This window comes from Ictidomys tridecemlineatus, chromosome 3 (assembly GCF_052094955.1).
Source record: "Ictidomys tridecemlineatus isolate mIctTri1 chromosome 3, mIctTri1.hap1, whole genome shotgun sequence".
Taxonomy (NCBI): Eukaryota; Metazoa; Chordata; class Mammalia; order Rodentia; family Sciuridae; genus Ictidomys; species Ictidomys tridecemlineatus.
The window spans coordinates 59,282,901-59,303,370 of record NC_135479.1 but is presented as its reverse complement, the minus strand read 5'-3'; positions in this window follow the sequence as shown (position 1 = coordinate 59,303,370).

Sequence of the window (20,470 nt, the reverse complement as noted above, 5' to 3'; positions counted from 1 at the left end):
AGGTCTATGTTTTTTTAGTTTTTAGGTTTTTTTTTTTGTGTGTGTGTGTGTGTATGCTGGGGGTTGAACCCAGGAGAACTTTACCACTGAGCTACATCCATAGTCATTTTCCTTTTTCATTTTGAGACAGGGTTTCCTGCGTTGCTGAGGCTGGCCTCCAACTTGAACCCTTTTGCTCAAGGCAGTGTTATTTGGAAATAGAAAAAAACCTATATGTTCAAAGCTTGGAGTACAAATAAATCATCTGTGTAACAGCTGCACCAGGCAATGCCATCCAGCAGGGAATACAACAATGTCCACCTCCTTGTCATTAGGCAAGTAAATCTCCACCCAGTGCTGAACAAAAGAGTATGAAGAGATGTCATTTATGTAATATCAACAACAAGTCAAACAAATTAATAAAGTACATAGAAACATACATACTCATAGTAGAGTGTAAGGATATGTAAGTTAAGATAAAGGAAAAGGTAAGAAACCCCAGCTCAACTTTCATTACCACCTCTGCCACCTGAGAGAGCACCAGGGTCAGAAACACCTTCAATAGCAGCTTCAGGCCTGTAGCTCCTAGTGGCCCCAACAGCCAGCACCACCCACTCAGCTCCCCCGTGCACCTGTTCCCACCCCAGAGCTCCCTTTCCCCCTTCTCTTATTTTTTTTCTCCTTTTCATTTTATGTATTTATTTATTTTTTTACAACTAGTTTATTTCATAATTTAAGGTTGTATTTTTTTAAAACATTCAGCTTATTGGTTTCAAGTGCATCCCATTGTCCTGTATCTGGTATCCACATCCACTCCCTCCCCCTTTCCTGCCTGCTAGTCTCCAAGGAACACTCATCATCTCTCCCTTTGATTTGCCTCTGCTGGGTGACTTCTGTTTGGCCACATAGTTTTGGAAGGGACTGTTTTTAAGTTTGAATTTCCTTTGAATTGTAGATCCCATATTGGTCTAAAAGGTTTTTATTTTTGCATTATTTGATTTTTGGTTTGTTTGTTTGTTTATTTATTTATTTATTGGTACTAGGGATTGAACCCAGAGGTGCTTTACCACTGAGCCACATCCCCTGTCCTTTTTCTTTCTAATTTTGATATGAAGTCTCATCAAGTTGTTGAGACTCTCCCTGAGTTGGGGGAAAGTGGCCTCTAATTGGCAATTGTCCTGCTTCATCCTCCTGAGTCACTGGGATACAAGTATGCACTACCTGCAGCAGACCTACAATTATGTGTAAAAAGTAAAGCTCCTTAGAAAATATTTTCATAATATTGAAGTTGAAAATGTTTTTCTGTGACTAAAAAGTCAGAAGTCACAATGGAAATACTGATTTCTGGTGGAAAAACAAAAAGAAGATTGATACTTATAAAGATCTACCATAATCAGCAAGGCGTTCCTTTAAAACCCAGGCTGAAAAAAGAAAAAAAAAACCTAGACTGATAAAAGCTCATGTGTGAGACAATGCAAGAAGATTTAGAGGTAAAGTGATTGGGTTAAGATCACCTTAACCCAATTAGTAAATTAGTTGCTTGTCAGGGATGAACTGAGTGGTAACTGCAGACTGGTAAGGTGTGAATGGAGGAGGTGGGTCATTGGGGCTTGATAATTGCCATTTTGACTGGAGTGAGATGATAGAATAGTTTTGATTTGCATTTCTCTGATTGCTAGAGATGATGAGTATTTTTTTCATATATTTGTTGATTGATTATGTGTCCTCTTCTGAGATGTGTCCGTTCAGGTCCTTGGCCATTTGTTGATTAGGTTATTTGTTTCTTTCAGTGCTTAGCTTTTTGAGTTCTTTATATATCCTAGAGATTAGTGCTCTACCTGATGTGTGAGGGGTAAAGATTTGCTCCCAGGATGTGGGCTCTCTGTTCACTTCACAGATTGTTTCTTTTGTTGAGAAGAAACCTTTTAGTTTGAATCCATCCCATTTATTGATTTTTGGTTTTACCAAAAAGCTCCACCAGAAAACTTTTAGAACTAGTAAATGAATTCAGCAAAGTAGCAGGATATAAAATCAAGACCCATAAATCAAAGGCATTTCTGTATATCAGTGACAAATCCTCTGAGAGGGAAATGAGGAAAACTACCCATTTACAATAGCCTCAAAAAATAAAATACTTGGGAATCAACTTAATGAAAGAGGTGAAGATCTAAACAATGAAAACTACAGAACCTTAAAGAAAGAAATCAAAGAAGACCTTAGAAGATGGAAAGATATACCTTGCTCTTGGATAGGCAGAATTAATATTATCTAAATGACCAAACTACCAAAAGAACTATACAGATTTAATGCAATTCCAATCAAAATCCCAATGGCATTTCTCATAGAAATAGAAAGAGCAATCATGAAATTCATCTAGAAAAATAAGAGACTCTGAATAGCTAAAGCATTCCTTAGCAAGAAGAGTGAAACACATGGCATTGCTATACCAGACCTTAAACTACACTACAGTAACAAAAACAGGATGGTATTGGCACCAAAACAGGCTGGTAGACCAATAGTACAGAATAAAGAACACAGAGATTAACCCATAAAATTATAATTATATTAGACAAAGGTGCCAAAAACATGCATTGGAGAAAAGATAACCTCTTTAACAAATGGTGCTGGGAAAACTGGAAATCCATATGCCACAAAATGAAATTAAACCCCCATTTCCACCATGCACAAAATTTAACTAAAAGTAAATCAAGAACCTAGGAATAAAACCAGAGACCTTGTATGTAATAGAAGAAAAAGTAGGCCCTAATCTCCATCATGTGGGATTAGGCCCTGACTTCCTTAATAAAACTCCTCTAGCACAAGAATTTAAACCAAGAATGTATGTTGCCTTTTTTCTTCATCGCTTTAGGTGATGTTTTGTCAGTTTTGTTGATCTTTTCAAAGAAATAACTTTAGATTTTATGGTTTTTTTTGTTCTCTCACTTATCCTCATCTTTAATCTGTGTTATTTCCTTCCTTCATTTAACTTGGGTTTAGATCATAATTATTTTTCTAGGCTTTAACATGTAAATTAAGGTATGGAACAGACAGTTGCCTTGAAGACAATACACAGAGTTCAACTTAAACCACAATGAAATAACACTGCACAGCTACTAAACTAGCTAACATAAAAAATAGTCACCACACCGAGAGCTGTAAAGAGGCAGAGAAGCTGGTTCACTCACATGTTGCTGGTAGGAATTTAAAATAGCATAGCCACTGTGGAAAACAGGGTAGTAGCCTTTTTTAAAAACAAAATATTATTTGATGAAACAAATGTATGTCTGAGAATTTATGCAGAGCCATGAGGATATTAATATTCACACCTCTCAAAAATACCCTTATATTCAATCTTTTCTAGCTTTGTTATTTGTAAGAGCCCCAAACTGGAATCAACCCAAATGTCCATTTCTAGATGACTGTACACCCAAACTGTACTACATCCATAACACGGAAAACTGCTCAGCAGTAAAGAGGAATAAAAGCAGATACATGCAATGACCTGTATGAGTCTAAGGAAAACTGTCCTGAATGAATTAAAAAAAATCACAAAAGAATACATACTGGAGGGTCTATTTGATCTATGTAAAATTCATAAAATGATAAAATCATAGAAATGGGAGAAATGGAGGGTGGGGACAGGATAAAAACATGGTGTGGCTTTAAAGGACAAGGTGTGGGCTGTCTACAGAGATGGAGATGCTCTGCATCCTGACTATCAGTGTCATCCTTGGTAATATTGAACTATAATTTTTCAAGCTATTACCTCTGGGCAAAAGTGAATAAAAGATACACAGGATCTGTTATTTTTACAGGTGCTTATAAATTAAAATGTTTATTTAAAAACAGAAACAACCCAGGGACTGGGGAGTGTGACTGTGGGAGAGCACTTGCTTAGCACACATAAGGCCGTGGGTCCATCCCCAGCACCCACTGGCCCAACAGTAGAGTATTTGTTTTTAATGGTATCTCCTAAAGTCAGGTGTTTGCAGTTTTGTGCACATGTCTGATATTTTCTGAAAAAATAATTAGGGTGATATGATTATAGGTGATTTTAAGCTTTTATTTCACATTTTAAAAGATCAGTGCAAGCTTCATTAGTTTTATGTAATGCAAACAGCATTTATTCATTGTGATTCTGCAAAACAAATAAAAGGCTGAAAACCAAACAGCAGAAAGTAGGAATCCCAACTGGAGAAACTAGAAATCTCACACATTATGAAATGAAAACTTAACAAGTGAGAGTGTAAAGTGATTTGACCACTTTGGAAAACAGATTGAAAATGTCTTTATAAGTTGGATATACAGGGAAAGATACCAGGGTGGGGATGTAGCTCAGTGGTGGAGCAATTTCTTCATACCCACACAAGTCCTGAATTCAATCCCCAGCACTGTTTTTTTTTTTTAAAGTTGGATATAAGCTATCACATAATCTAAACCAAGTGCAGTAAAACTGTAAGTCCATAAAGTGACTTTTGGAGGAATGTACATACGAATGTGTTTCTCATAATTCCTGAAGACTTGGAAACAATGCAGATGTCCATTAGCAGATGAAGGTCTGAACAAACCATAAAACCTATGTACACACTGCCATGTGAGGATGAATGGTGGACACAAGAATACCATAGACAAATCTGAAAATTATTATGTTGAAAGAAGTTAGACACAAAAGAGTATATACCTTATAGTAACATCTATTTTTTAAAAAAAAAAAACTGTACAGAATGCAAACTAATCAAGAGAGTGACAGAAAGCAGATGAGTGTCTGCTTGGGTTAGAGGGAGTAGGAATAGCAGGCAGAAAGTGACTGCAGAGGACTAGTACATGTCAAGATGATGAATGCATATGTTCACTTTGATGGTCAGCTTTCCATTACTGCAGCAAACTACCTGAGATAATCAACATATAAAGAGGGAAAGTTTATTGTGGCTTGCAGGTGTGGAGGTTTTAATCCATAGCTGAGTGAACCCTTTGCTTTTAGGGCTGTGGCGAGGCAGCTTATCCTGGCAAGGGGAGTTAGGGGATCAAACCATTTGCCCCTAGGCCCCAGTTTCTGAAGTTTCCGCCACCTAATTGTGGTGGAACCAAGCCTGTAACACATGGCCCTTTGGGGAACATTTCAGATTCAAATTATAGCATTCACTGTCTTTATTGTTGTGCACACATGTGAATGCTTGCCAAGTCATAGGCTTTAAGTGTGTGCAGTGCTTTGTGTTGCAATCTGCTCATTCAGATGTGTTTACACAGGAATAAATCAAGTAAAAACTCTCAAACAAAAAACTCTACAAGAGGAAGAGGGGGAATTGTATAAGATCCTGGCAATCTGGGCCCTCTTCCATGCCCAGGTCCAAGACTGGGAAGAGGGACAAACACTGCTGGGCCCTCTGCAGTTTCAGCTCCCTCCACGTGTGTGTCATCCTCAAGGAGCACAGTGAAACACTGGGCAGGTCCACCTGTCCAGCCACTCACCCTAGGCCTTCTGGAAAGCACCTGTGCAGCTCAGCACCACTGGCTCTCCTTGATAAGCATTGCCCAATAAATCTTATGTAAAGATATGAATTTCAGGGGCTGGGGCTGTAGCTCAGTGGTAGAGCACTTGCCTAGCATATGGGAGGCACTGGGTTGGATCCTCAGCACCACATCAAAATAAACAAATAAAATAAAGGCATTCTGTCCATCTACAACTACAAAATTTTTTAATTATTTAAAAATGATATGAACTATATATCTCATACCCCATCTCCAGGTTTCTTCTTGGGTGTCTCAGCAACTTTTCCTGCTGCCCTAGCAGGAAAACAGGGCCTCCCAAAACTTCAGATCCCTCTTCATCAGAGTGTGTGCTCTGAAGCATTCTGTAAAGTACACATGACTGGGGACCTGTGCTTTTATAACGAAGCCTAACATGACTTATCACAGCAAAGGAAAGTGCACTGCAGCCGCTGAGTATTAGTACTGATGACATTTCCACCTCTCTCCCTTATCTGTAAAGGTGGACTGTGTTAGCCCGGGTCCTGGTGATGCAGAACCCAGCAGAGGCTACACATGGCCACCCATCCTCAAGCTCTCACAGCAAGTGTGGAACATGAATGTCTGCCTGAATTAGTCAGTTTTCTGTTGCTATACCATAATATGTGAGCACTGTTAATCTCACATACACAAGTCCCTGAATTCAATCCCCAGCATTACCATGTGAAGATGAATGGGATAATCTGTTTAGCTCACAGTTTGGAGGCTGAGAGCCCAAGATTGGACAGCCCCTTCTGTCTGGCCTCTCGTGGAGTCTTCCTGGCAGGTAGCATTGCAGTGGTCAGAGCATATTGCAGATGAGATCACAGGACAAGATAGGAAGCTGCCAGGGCTAGGGATGTGGCCCAAGTGGTAGTGCACTTGCCTACAATGTGTGAGGCACTGGGTTTGATTCTCAGCACCACATAAAAAAATAAAATAAAAAGATCTTGTGTCCACTTAAAACTAAAAAAATAAATATTAAAAAAAATAGGAAGCTACCAGAGCTAGGCTTGCTCTTAATATATATATATATATATATATATATATATATATATATATATATATATAGTTATATATAGTTATAATAGTTATACATGGACATAAATCATTTTTTTGTTTATTTATTTATTTTTATTTGATGCTGAGGATGGAACCCAGGGTCTCACACATGTGAGGCAAGTGATCTACCGCTGAGCCACAATCCCAGCCCAGGCTTGCTCTTTTTATAAGAACCTGTTCTCTGGAAACTAGTGAGTCTCCCACAATACCTACATTAATCTGTGCCCCCAATAACCTAACCACCTTCTACAAGGTGCCAACTCTTAAAGATCCCAGCACATCTCAATGATCACCATGTTGTGGGCCAAGATTCCAGCACAGAAACTTTTGGTGAGGACGGGCAGAGGAATGAAGCTGCCACACCAGTCTACTAAAAGACTCGTGGCACTGATAAGCCAATCTACTCCAACAGTTTTGTTTCCAAGTTTTCTTTGAAAAATAAGGTGGGGGGGAAGAAAATACAAAAATGTTTTCTTTTTCAGATCCAAGCAGAACGGTGTGGAGAAATCTCTTGGAAGCTCCGCTTCTCCTGAGTTCCATGTCCCTTCTCCAGCGCTGACCAGGTTCCTGGGAGCAATAATGACACACAGAACTGTAGTCAGGCCCAGAACCAGGGGCACAGGGCAGGAAGAGGTCTCGGGGTGACCTGGGGCTCCCAGCCTGTTGCCAGTTTCCCTCATGCAGCCTCAGGCAGGCAGAGGAGGGGCTTCTGCTCAAACCAGCTGCAGCCCCTCACGCCCTGAACCAGGGCAGGAGATAAAGACAAGGCACCCACAGGGAGGACAGGACAGGAGCCTGTGGGCAGAGAAGCCTGCTCTCTACAGGCTCTGCAGATGCAGGTCTCTGCTGTGGTGACAGCTGGGAAATTGCACAGGCACCTTGACTCCTTCAAGCCCACTAACTAGGGATCCTGGGAATCCAGTAAACCTGCCCTTTGTTGGTCCACAGGCAAAGAACTGGGATCACTACATATGAACATGTACTCTCCAACACGGCACATTATTTGGATGGAGGACTTCTTATAATACACTGCCTTTACTACCCTGTAATTCATTTCCAAATAAAGAAATGGTCACCTGCTCAGTAGATTTCCAAAATACCCATAAATTTTACACAAACATAGTACCAAGGAGCTAATAAAATCTATGAAATGTTAGAACAATGTTTGGGATCACTCAAGCCAATATTCCTCTCAAAACTCAAATATGTCAGGGTTGGGAGTTCAAGTGTGAACTCAGCAGGGGAAGAGGCAGGGAGGAACTGGACCAGGACCCTGCCCTGCAAGCTGGTGGAGGAGATGTGAACACCTCTGCACACAGGGAGGTGAGGATTGTAGAAATCAGCACAGGGCATCACAGGACAGCAGAAAGGGACCTAATTTGGACTGAGAGAGGGAAAAATACAAGGAAAATTTCACTGAGGAAGGGAGACAAAATGAGCCTGGAAAGCGATTGGAAATATGTCCACCCTACAAGGAGAAGTTGAGGACACATAGAGGGGAGATGGTTAATTTTAGTATCTGTGTGGCTGGATGAAGGAATACCTAGAGAAGTGGGAAAGCGTATCTGTGGGTGTGTGTCCTCAAGGATGCTTCCAGAGGAGACGGCCTGTGAGTCAAAGTGGAAGAGGTGGGGAAGTCCACCCTCCATGTGGGTGGGCACTTGACAATTGACCAGGGAAGTTCCATGCTCCACGTGGAACCATGCAATTGACTGGGGGCCCAGACAGAGCAGAAACAGAGAAAAGGGTTTTTGTCTCTCTCCTGCAGCCTTGGACATCAGAACTCTCTGGCTTTGGGATCTCAGGACTTACACCAGCAGAACCGCAGGCTCTCAGGCCTTCACCTTAGTCTGAGAATTACATCACTGTCTTCCCTGTTTTAAGACATTTGAACTTGGACTGAGCCACATTACCAGCATCCCAGGGTCTCCAGCCCCAAGACAGCTTGTCGCAGGGCACTGTGCCTCCAAAAATCACATGAGCCAATTCCACCAAAAAAACTCTCTCTCTCTTTCCCCCCTCTATCTATCTAACTATCTATCTATCCATCCATCCATACCATGAGTTCTGTCTCTGATTTATACAAAAAGAAATAGCCTCAGGGTGGGGATGTGACTCAGTGGTTAAACACCCCTGGGTTCAATCCCTGGTGCCCCACCCCCCAAAAAAGGGAAGAAATACAGAAAGAGCCTGAGACAAGCTTAGAAGACTCTGGATGCTCACATGACAAACAAACGAAGTTACTAATCAAGGGCCTCAGTATGCCATGAAAAGGTCATTTTTTTTTACATTTTTATCGTAGATGGACACAATAAATTTGATTTATGTATATATTTTACAGTTTTAGTTATAGATGGACACAGTACATTTAGTTTATTTATTTATTATATGTGGTGCTGAGGATCAAACCCAGGGCTTCACACGGGCTAGGAAAGGAAAGCACTCTACCACTGAGCCATAACCCCAGACATTGTTAACTTAACCACGTTTCAGGCAACAGGCAACAGGCAACATTTCAGGCAACACCTCAATGACTGACGCTAATTACAACATACAGTGGAGGCTCACCTCGCTGCTTTATGTTCTCAGAATAAAGAACTCAGCTGTAGATGAGCCAGGACCTCAGGGGGAAAAGCAATATGGTCAACTGCTGAGAAAGAAAGAAAGAACACGAGCAACCCTGTTTATAAATTACCTCCACAGGCTGTAATCCCAGATGCACAGGAGGATCACAAGTTCAAAGTCAGCCTCAGTAACTTGGAAATTTCTGTCTTAAAATAAAATACAAAAAGAGCTGGGGATGTGGTTCAGTGTTAAACATCCCTGGGTTAAAACTCCAAATAAATAAGTAAATGAATAACTTCTACAGGTACAGAAACGTGTGCATTTATGGTCATGGAAGTGATTTAAAATACCTCATTTCTCTTCAGCACTACAGAAACCAGCCAAAAATCCTTTCAAGAAAAAGCAAGAAAATGAAAGCGCATTAGGGCAGTTCCATCTACCCAGGCACCCCAGAGTCGGGACAGTTACAATGTTTCCCTGGGATCCTTGCACAGGAACCCTATTTTTACAAATCTTTTCACCCAAACCCAGCCCTTACCAAATTCTGTAGCCCTTATCTCTCAGCTTGTGCCAAAATTAATCCCCTTTGCTTTAGGTGAGGTCACAGGGTGCTTCACAGGCTCTGGGATTTCCTCAAAGAGCAATAGAGGGCCAAGCATCTGTGTGAATGTCACACATTCATGTGGAGGCCTATTGGAATAACTTTCAGTTTACAGCTAGCAGCTAGCAGCTATGAGCGGTTGGGAGTGCTTGAAGAATCTACACTCAATAGGCCTGATAGGAATGCCTGCAGGATGGGATGCTCTGCTGTAGGGAGCCATTAGTGAAACCACATCCTTAGCACTTGTGGTTAGCATTGCCAAGCTGCCAGGTCAGGAAACTGAGAGCAGGCACTTCAGACATGGAACTCCTAACTTAGAAACCCCCTTCCCTAGGGACAAAGACCCTTCCTGATGATAGCAATATTAGAGCATCCTCATAGTGCAGTTACATTAGGCATAAGACGATTGGCTTATGGATACTATCTTGCTTGTGTATGATTGAGGGGCATGCCCCACTTGTACCCTATAACAATTGTATGCATTCCAAAAATACTGAGCTACTGGATGATGACCTGAGGTGGGTCTCCAGCCAGTTCCTCACTAGCTCCCGGAGTCTGTGTATTGATTCTGCATCTCTACCCCCGAGACAAGGTAGCCAAGCAACTAATTGACCACATCAGTGACCAGAACGACAGCAATTTGGTGCCACAATGTGTTTGCTCACACCCTTGCACCTCGGGACTGGCCATCCCATTGATTTCAGGTAGGATTTCGGGCAGTAGGCCCCGTTTGTGTTCTGTGTGCTGTCGGTTCCTTGAAGGTGAGCAAGGAACCCCCTCCTCTATCCCCTTTTCTTGTCCTTGTCATACCATTGGTACCCCGAGTTGAGGCACACACCATCATAAGGTTTGGTGTCACCTTATGACCCCCTCTTTCCCCCTGGTTCACCTGGCGAATTCACATAAGGGACTGACCAGAATTTGGAACCTTGGTTTTCTCTGTTAAAGGGAACTTCGCTCTGGAGACACCGTTTGGGCACACGGCCTGGATCTAACAAGTCAAGGAAGTCCCCCACTAAGCACAAGACATTGAACCCTAAACACATCTTTTGTTTGTCTTAGTCAGGGCCCTCCATGTCAACGTCTTAGGCCCCTATATTAGGCATCTTGTCAAGTCAAAGACTTTGCTTTAAGAACTCTTAAAAAAATATATGAGCAATTCTTCAGAAAAATGATTCAAGGCCCTCAAGAATGGTTTCCTGACTTCTTATCTAGAGTAATCCAGGCACTTGGGAAGCTCATTCAACCTGGCCCTACTCAAGGCTCATTAGTTAAACAATTGGCATGGGAAGGAGCCACTGCAGGAGCTAAGGCTGCAATTGCCCCAGTATGCAGCGAATCTCTTTTGAAATGGATCTCTGCTGAAAAGGAATTAGCCCCCTCTTCAGGGCCCATTCAGGTATTAACAGCTGCTTTTAACAAACTATCAGTTAACAAAGATCTGATCCCATTTGCTAGGGCTGTAATCAGCCAGACCACATTGAAGGTTATGTCTTAAGAATGACAGCCTCCCTGGCCCCAAGACACCCTGCTCTAGATGCAAAAAAAAAAAAAAAAAAAATCATCTCCCATCTACTTAAATGTTTTAAAATTACGGATGTTCCCATGTCTGTTAAAATTGACAAAGGGCCAACCTATACTAACAAGACATTTCAAGCAATTTCCAATGGTTGGCATATACATCACTTAGCTGGAATTCCCTACAGCCCTTAGACTCAAGGCATTATAAAAAGAACACACAAGAAACTATACCAACTCTCCTCATGATGCCTTGAAAAGAATCTTATTTGATTGAAATTTTCTTTCAATTTCAAAATTTTCTATGAAAATAGCAGCCCATAAGCATTGGGCCCCTTCTCAGGGTCCTCCCATCTACCTATGGTCCCATGAAAGGATCCCATAACAAGGGCATGGGATGGTCTGGGGCTCCTCTTAACCATGGGTGGAGGGCTTACATATGTTAACAGGAGCCTCACCCCATTTGGGTACCAGCAAGAAATGTCAGACAAGCCACTGACAGCTAGGCTTCAGAAACCAAGCCAAAAGTAGAAGAAGAGATCATTATGACCTCCCCACTGGACGGCTCACTGATAACCTGGGGTCATATCAAAGCCCTATCAGATCAAGCTCAGACCATGTCACCTGCTGGAGACCAGAGCCCTGGTACTGTCTTCTTGCTTATGTGTGCAATTGTAACCCCCAACTCACAGGTAAGTGCACAACAGGTAAGTATGGAGTATTAAAGGCCTCTGCCTAATGGCCTGATAACTCAAGGCCCTGTGCTGGCCTGTCCAAGCCAAACAGACACACTTCAAAGTATGTCCCATGAGGGAAAAATTGCTTTGCACATAGTTATCATTCATGAATGCCTGTCTGCTGGACAGTTCTCCTTTAGCGGAGAGCCTCTAGCACCATCTAGTGGCAAAAACCCTTCAGTAAGCAAAATACTCATGCCACTGCAATTAAAAATTTTTTAGAGCAATTAATCAATTAATCATGATCAGGATGTTGTACATACTCTCTCTCAAATCTTGCAGAATGCATCCCAAGGGAAAAACTCAGGAGGACAACAGGAGCCTCCTGGATCCATATCATCATAAGGCTCTCGGTCCTCACAGCCACAACTGCTGCTCTTGCTGCTCCCCTGCACCTGACCAGAAGGACCACACCCAACTGACTGGATACAACTTATGCTGTTTCTGGGACTATAATTGGACTTTCCCTTCCTTTGCCTCAACGCAGAAAAGAACCCCCTTTATGCTATTGTGCATCATTCTGTCATTCAGCCCTCAAGGACATGCTTGGTGGGTGGGGGCTCCATCTCCTGGGATTCTTTTACCTGTTGGTTTGGATGATACTGTATTGCCTTTCTTGTTTGCTACTAATATTTCCACACGATGCCCAGTTACATCTGACCCGATAGCAAAGCACCCTTGGAATATGTCACTCTCCTTTGATCGTTCATGGGCCTTTACTATATTAAGGGATGTGTCTAGGGCACAGAGGTTGTGTCAGTCTACAATTTGCCTTCACAATGATATTCTTTGGGAGCCAGGAATAGGAGGCATTATAGGTTTTCGGCCACTCTTCCTAGAAGGAGAAACAAAAGTATTCTCTGTCAGTGATCTGCCTAGTGGCATGACCATGCCCCCTCATGCTAAAGACTCACATTATTGGCCCCAACCCTTTCTGCAGAGACGTCCACAGAGAAAATTTAAGGACATCAATGAAGGTATACCTCTAAGAGCTATATCTTGGAGAGATTATCTCTCCCTTTCCAGACCCTATTTCATTTCTGATGAGCTTATTAGTTGGTCCAGACCCCTATACAAAAGGTGGATGGAGAATGGTATTTTTAACAGAAACAAATACATTAATATTTAAATATCATACAGATTGGATAACAAATGCTCAAAATACAAAAGAAAGACAGTCAGGAAACTTTTTGCAATTAGGCAAACAATTGTTATGTGGTGCTTACAAATGTATAAATATCAGTCCTTTTGTCACCATGGATGCCATTTGGTTTATCAGCTTACCAAATTAAAAAAAAGTGAAATTATTCTGAATCCTGGCTGTCAATGAAAATATCAGAGAAGACTAGGACTACCCATATTCAGATTTTTATGTGGAAATGATATAAATTTCTGTCTTGCTTAAGCCACTTCTATTAATTTCCTTTGGCTGCTATAACAAATTACAGTCATACCTCTATATCCACAGTTTCCGCATCCACCATTTCAACCAACCCTGTATCAAAAATATTTGGGAAAAAGTTACATTGTTGCTGATGTGTATAATATAGTAGGCCTTTGATGGTGGCATCTGCACTAAATATGTATAGGCCTTTTTCTTGTCATTATTCTTACATAAAAGAGTAAAAGAAATATTCATACATCAATTGTACTGTATATAGACCTTCTTCTTTTCATTATTCCTTACATAATACAGTATAAGGAATATTTATACACCATTTATGCTGTATTAGGAATTATAAGTATTCTAAAGATAGTTTAAAGTATACTGGACAATGTGTGTAGAAAAAACACAAACTTATAAAAAGAACTTGGGCATTCTTGGACTTTGGTATACATGGGGCAAAACTCATCCCTTGTGGATACCAAGGGATGACTCAACTAAAAATCACTGAATTGTATGCTTTCAAATTATGATGTATGAATTATATCTCAATTTTTAAAATAACAAAATCTGTCATCCCAAATGTAGCAACTAGGAAGTTCTCAGGTGCAAGTAGTCAGAAAGTAAAACACCAAACAACAGAGTGCCTTTAACAAAATCTACCATAATAATAAAATTAATGTGAACCAATATTTATTGAGCGCTTTCTGTGTTCTAAGGAATTTTTAAATAGGGGAGACCTCAGGGAGATTGTTTATTTTTAACACAGATTTGACAAAGATGAGACCCTGGGATATTGGGGGGGAAGAATACTCCCAGAAGAGGGTGCAGAGGTATAAGGGACAGAATTATGTTGTATTTAAGGCATATGGGAGACATAGAAGAACACGAGGCACACAGGGAGCAGGGCCCCGTCCTCTCCTCTTTGCTGGAACTGTCATTAGACCTACCGCCAAAGTGTCCCCATCATTTTCATTATCTGAGCATATTTCCTAGGAAAATGACTTGAGGGTCAAGTTGTAGTGTGCATTCTGATTCTGAAGATCCAGCCCAGGCCCTGAGCATGTGAATTTCTAACAGTCTCTCAGGTGGTGCTGATGCTGCCAGTTCTGACCCCACGCTTCCTGCAGCAAGGTGGATCTGATTACCTACTGCTATGCAACAATCCTTTCCAAACTTGGAGGCAGGGGCTGGGTGTGTAGCTCAGTGACACACTTTCCTAGCAGTCATTAGGCCCTGGGTCCAGTCCCCAGCACCAGATTGGGAGTGGACATGCCAATTTATAGGCACAAGCCATGACTTAGTGTCATGGTGCTGTGAGTTGACTGAACTCAGCTGGGTGGCTCTCCTGCGGGGCCTCCAGTGCAATTGCCATCAGATGCTGGCTGTGGCTACCTGACTTGGCTTACCTTGGACTCCTGGCCTGGGATGGCTGAAACTACTGGAGATGGTCAAGTCTAGATCTATGCCATGCAGCCTTTCCAGGTGACCAGCTTGGGCTTCCTTAGGGTGGCCTGACACCTGACATTGGTAGTTATCTTTTTTCAGAATGAGCTTTGTAAAAGATAGTGAAAACTTCAAGGTGTTTAATGCTGATCCCAGAAATGGGCACATTATCACTTCCTTGGTTTTGTAAAGGGCCCACCAAGATTTAAGGAAAGAGCATAACTACTAGATGGGAGAAATTTCAAAAAAATTGAGGGCCATATTTAATCTTCAAAACAGATTCTAGTAGATTTCTCTCAGGAAAGGCTCACAGGGACACCACTGCATTCTTGAGCTTTACCTACTTGGGTCCTTGCCATCTGGTTTCCTTGTAGATCTAGTGTGTGGGAGACGGTATGCTACCCTCATGCATTTTCTGGGATGGATGGATGAATGGATGGGTAGATGGGTTTTTTGTTTGTTTGTTTAGGGAGTCTCATTATGTTAACCAGGCTGGTCTCAAACTGCTGGGCTCAAGCAATGCTCCCACCTCAACCTCTTGAGTAGCTGGGACTAAGATACACACCACCTTGCCTGGCTCTCTCCATGTTTTTGTGATAGAATCCAGGGATATTCAAGTGCAGTACAACCACTGCCACCATCATCCAGGACTCCTTGCTTCTGGGGTTTAATTTGGATCTATAGTTTTTTGCTTTTTGTTTTAATTCCTGAAGTAATGCAAGTAATCACAGTTTGTAAGCCTCTGGACTCATAGAAACTGAAGGAGTGATCTGCCACTTAGCCTTTTGGCCCTGTGATTTCAAGAGCTCTGAACTTTCTGATGTTCTTCATCTGCAAATCAAAATACTCACTTTGAAGAGATGCACTAAGGGATAGCAGACAGAGACCTATGGCACATACTAGATGAGTAGGCATGAAAAAAAATTAAAATAAACCAGTTGCTGGAAGACAGAAAAGAAAACCAATGTTAGAGTAATAGATGGGATGGTTAGTCAGGTCATTTCTTCTAGAGCAATTGATATTATTTAACAAAAGTTGTATCACTGTTCCTTTTCTTTGTCCTAGAATTTCCCCATCTGAGAATAAATTCCAAGAAAATTATTTCCAAGGGGAAAAGTTGCAATTTTTCTGCAGCTGTTTTGGATAGTGCTATTCATGAGGGAGGTGACTGGAAGTAAAACAACGAGCCCAACAAAAAGCAGAGGAAGAGATGGAGACAGTGGCAAAAATGGAGGTGTAGAAGATTCAGAGTCAGTTTCTTCACTGAAGCAGCCACTAAGCTGGCAAAAACAGACAGAATCAACTCTTTTCTCCTTTTCAAGGCTAGGGATTGAACCCAGGGCGTCAGTGCATGCTAGGCAAGTGCTCTACCCCTGAGCCACATCCCCAGCCTCAGAGTCAACTATCTTTGGAACTCTGGAATCTAATCAAGAGTTTCCAGCAACCAGGGAAGAGGATAATGATGCACAAATCTCAGTTAATAAGGCCTTTTGGTGGTTTTCCTCCCCACTTGCCACCCCTCCATTCCCCAGTATGATGGTGACTGCAGGGATGACAGCCCAGTGTTCCTGGTGGGACTTGCCAGTGTCAAGGGTCAGTATAAACTTTGTTCTTAAAAACTACTTGCACAAGCTGGGGATGTGGATTAGTAGTAAAGCATTTGCCTAGTATGTTTGAAGCCCTGAGTTCTATCTCCAGCAATGCAAAAGAAAAAAAAAAAAAATATATATATATATATATATATATATATATATATGTGTGTGTGTGTGTGTGCTTGTGTGTTTTGTGCTACTGGGGTTGAACCCAAAGACACACTCTACCCCTGAGTCACATCCACTGTTCATGCATTTTGAATAATCCGGCAGCCCCCTGAGGTCCCTGTGCAGGGCTTGTCCTTGGATTCCTTTAGCTTACTAGTCAGCATCTGTAGAAAGCATCTAAGACAGCACTTGTGCAGCATCTGAGGCAAGAACAGCAGCCAGGAAAAGCAACAGACAGACAGAGAAGCAGCAGACAGACTGAAGAGCCTGGGAAGGAAGAGACAGACAAGACAAATATTGGGGGCAATTTCTCCACTACACACACACCAGGGGATATAGAGTAAAACCAGCTTGCCCAGGGCCAGATGAACACTCCAAAAGGAACTGGGAGAATCTTAGGCTTGCAACTCCAACCCATCCTCTTGGCTCCACACAAGCAGGAGGTGAAGGCTAACCCAGAAGTTTAGGCAAATAACTAAATCAGAAATGAATATAATGACCGTTGAACACCGATCCATAAATAAATAGGAGAATATTATGCACAGCTGCATGCCAACAAAACAGAAAAACTAGATCAAATGGGAAAATCCTTGAAACACACACAAAACTAACAAAACTGACTCAAAAAGAAGAAGAAAATCTGAACACACCTATAAAATTAAAAGAGATGAAGTCCACAATCAAAACCCTCCCAACAAAGAAAAGTCTAGAACCAGAGGGCTTCACAGGAGAATTATACCCAATATTTGAGCTTTTCAAACTCTTCCAAAAAAAAAGGATAGCAAAGGAGAATATATTTCCTAACTAATTTTATAAAATCAATGTCTATGTGACACCAAAGCCAATCAGAGACATAAAAAGGAAAGAAAACTACAAGTCAACAGTCCTTTGAATATATATGTAAAAGTCCTGGGGAAATTCCTAGCAAATTAAACCCTACATCACATTAAAGGATTATACACCAGGACAAGAGGAATTTACCCCAGGAATTCAAGGGTGATCCAGCATAAGGAGATCAATGTAATACGTGGCATTAGTAGAACACAGTGGGGAAAACGTCTCAATTAGCAAAGAGACAGCTTTTGACAAAATTAGGATTAAAAAAACAGGATTAATATATATATATATATATAAAATATTACTAGGAATGGAAGGGAATTTCTTCAATATGATAAAGATTATTTAAGAAAAATCCACAGCTACTCAAATGTTAAAGACCAAAAGATTCCCCCTTAAGATCAGGAAAGAGCCAAACATCCACTTTCATCACTGTTATTCAATATCATACTAGGGAGAGCATTTAAATAACTAAAATAAATAAGAAGCACAACATTGGAAAAGAAGTAAATCTATCTCTGTTTGCAGATGGTATATCACATATAGAAAATCTCAAAGAGCCCACCAATAATTACTGCAGCTAATAAACAAAATCATGAAAGTTGCCGGGCACAAAACCAACTCACAAAAATCAATTGTAATTGTATTATAGAAAATAATTCCATTTACAACGGTATCCAGAAGAATAATATTCCTTCTCCTAAAATTCCTAGGAGAATAATATAAGAAGTCAGCATTCTTTAGATGTCCCATCAGGGGTGTGTGAAGGTCACAGGTGGAAAGGGAAAATCTTTAATACTTTCCTAAGCCCTTGAACCCCAGGCTGGTACAACCAAGAACACAGGACTGACTCTCTTTCCCCCCACCTCCCAGTCAGAGGGCTGTCTTCTCAGGAAAGCAGAAATTCTGAATTTCTCATCTTGTCTTCAACTACCAGTTTCTGAGGCTAAGTTGTGGCTGAGTGCAGAAGGTAGGGCCTCCTTTCCTCCACCCCGTCCCCACTGGTGAGAGCAAGGCTCTACCTTAGGCACAGCACCACTGAGAGTACTGGGCCTGACTGACCTTGCCTTAGCTCCTGGAGCTGTGCTTCCATGCTGGCCGAGGTGAGGAGACCCAGGGCTGTGTTCCCTTCCACCTGTAATGCCAGATTCGTGGGACCCCACTAGACCTCCAGGATCCGAATCCAATGCAATCACACAAGAGACTTTATGGCAAGCTCGAGCCTGAACTCAAAACCATTCCCAATGCAGCGGTCGCAGGGAGTAAGTGCTGACCCTTAGTTCAGTGAGGATTTATAGGATTTGGGGGGCTAATATATGCATCACAACATCACACAGCAAATCATTTCATACCGCAGGAAAATCAAACAACAGCTCTTAACATTAGCACATTTACTGGCAGGAATAAGTTGGGTAAGGGTGATTGGTTAGTTCAAGAGGTGGATACATTTGAACTGATTGGTTTAAGCTGTGAGGGGGGTGTAAGCACTAAACTACAGGGTTTCCTAAAATATTATCAATGCTGGAAACTACTGGGAGGGTCACCTGGCATTTCAGGTATTTTCCCTGTCTCACACTGATTGGTGGTTGCTAGGGGGTTGCAATGGGTCCTCACCTAGCCTAACTGAGTCAGGGACACCTGGTGCCACAGATCTCTCCTGTTATTTACAGACAAGCAACACAGCAGGGTGAGTATGTGCCTAGGAGAGCTCTGTGGGTTTTTCCAAGGACAAGGGTCACGCCCGCTCCCTCTGGACAGGCCTTGAGGTAGAAGCTGGTTTCTCAAAAATGGAGTCACATCAGTTTCTCATTCCCCTTTTTGTCTGAAAACTTGGAGACTAATCATGGTTCCCTCAGTTGGGGGGTCTATTTGGACAGGCCCTATATCTTAGTAGGATTCTACTTCTGGGTCTAGGGTTTGATAGTGGGTATGCGGAACCATCATCTGAACTGTGTTTACTCTGTCCTTGATGAAAGCTGCTAGTGGTCCTAGTAAGGTTGACATTAGGGTAATTTTAGAGTAAAGAGTAACCCTCAGGGGACAGTCTTCAACTTCCCAGACTCACTCAAAATTGGCCTCCTAGATACAACCTGACTCGATTTACCTATCTACACTGACTGCCTGTCTAATTCTAGCTTCAGTAATATTTTAGGAAACAATGTAGTTTAGCATGTACACCCCTCACAGCTTAAACCAATCAGTTCAAATGTATCTCCCTCTTGTACTAACCAATCACCCTTACCCAACTTGTTCCCATCAGTGAATGTGCTAATCAATGTTAGGAGTTGTTTGATTTTCCCACGGTGTGAAATGATTTGCTGTGTGATGTTGTGATGCATAGAGTATCCCCCCCAAAATTATAAATCCTCACTGAACTAAGGGTTGGGACTCACTCCCTGGGACCACTGCATCTGAAACAGTTGTGAGTCCAGGCTTGAGTTTGCAATAAAGACTCTCATGTGATTGCATTGGATTTGGCTCCTGGAGGTCTATTGGGGTCCCATGAATCTGGCACTACATCACTCAGTCAGAAACACCCATTGTCTCTGCCCCCAGGACAGCTGGGAGTCAGAGATTTTGCCCATGGAAAGAGGCAAGCTATAGAAGACAGAGGTCCAAATCTTTCTCCAAAGGATCTACCTTCATTTGCAATGGAGAGAGATTCAAATATAAATAATGTCGAAAACAGCGAAGGTTATGGTAAATCAGTTGGGAAGAGATTGACAGATTTGTTGGAGATATCGATACATTGTAGGACTGCTACATAGCTGGAAGAGACATCTAAGATCCTGGGCAGAACAAACCTCAAGAGCTTATCATAAGAGTTAGCCCTTTAAATTTGATTGGACCAGTTTGTGGAACAATTTATGCCACAGTCCATTGTTGAAAACAACAGAGCAATCAGCCAGCAATTGGTTGAGCTCTATTTCTATAAGTGCTTAGGGAAAGAGAGCCAGAGAGCAGTCTTCCAAAACCACTCCCAAGGCTACTATAAGGAAGTCTCCCACCCGCATCCCAAGAATCAGCATCAGTGGCTTCATACTGCAAGGGGGTGATGGGGAATAGACTTCTAAAA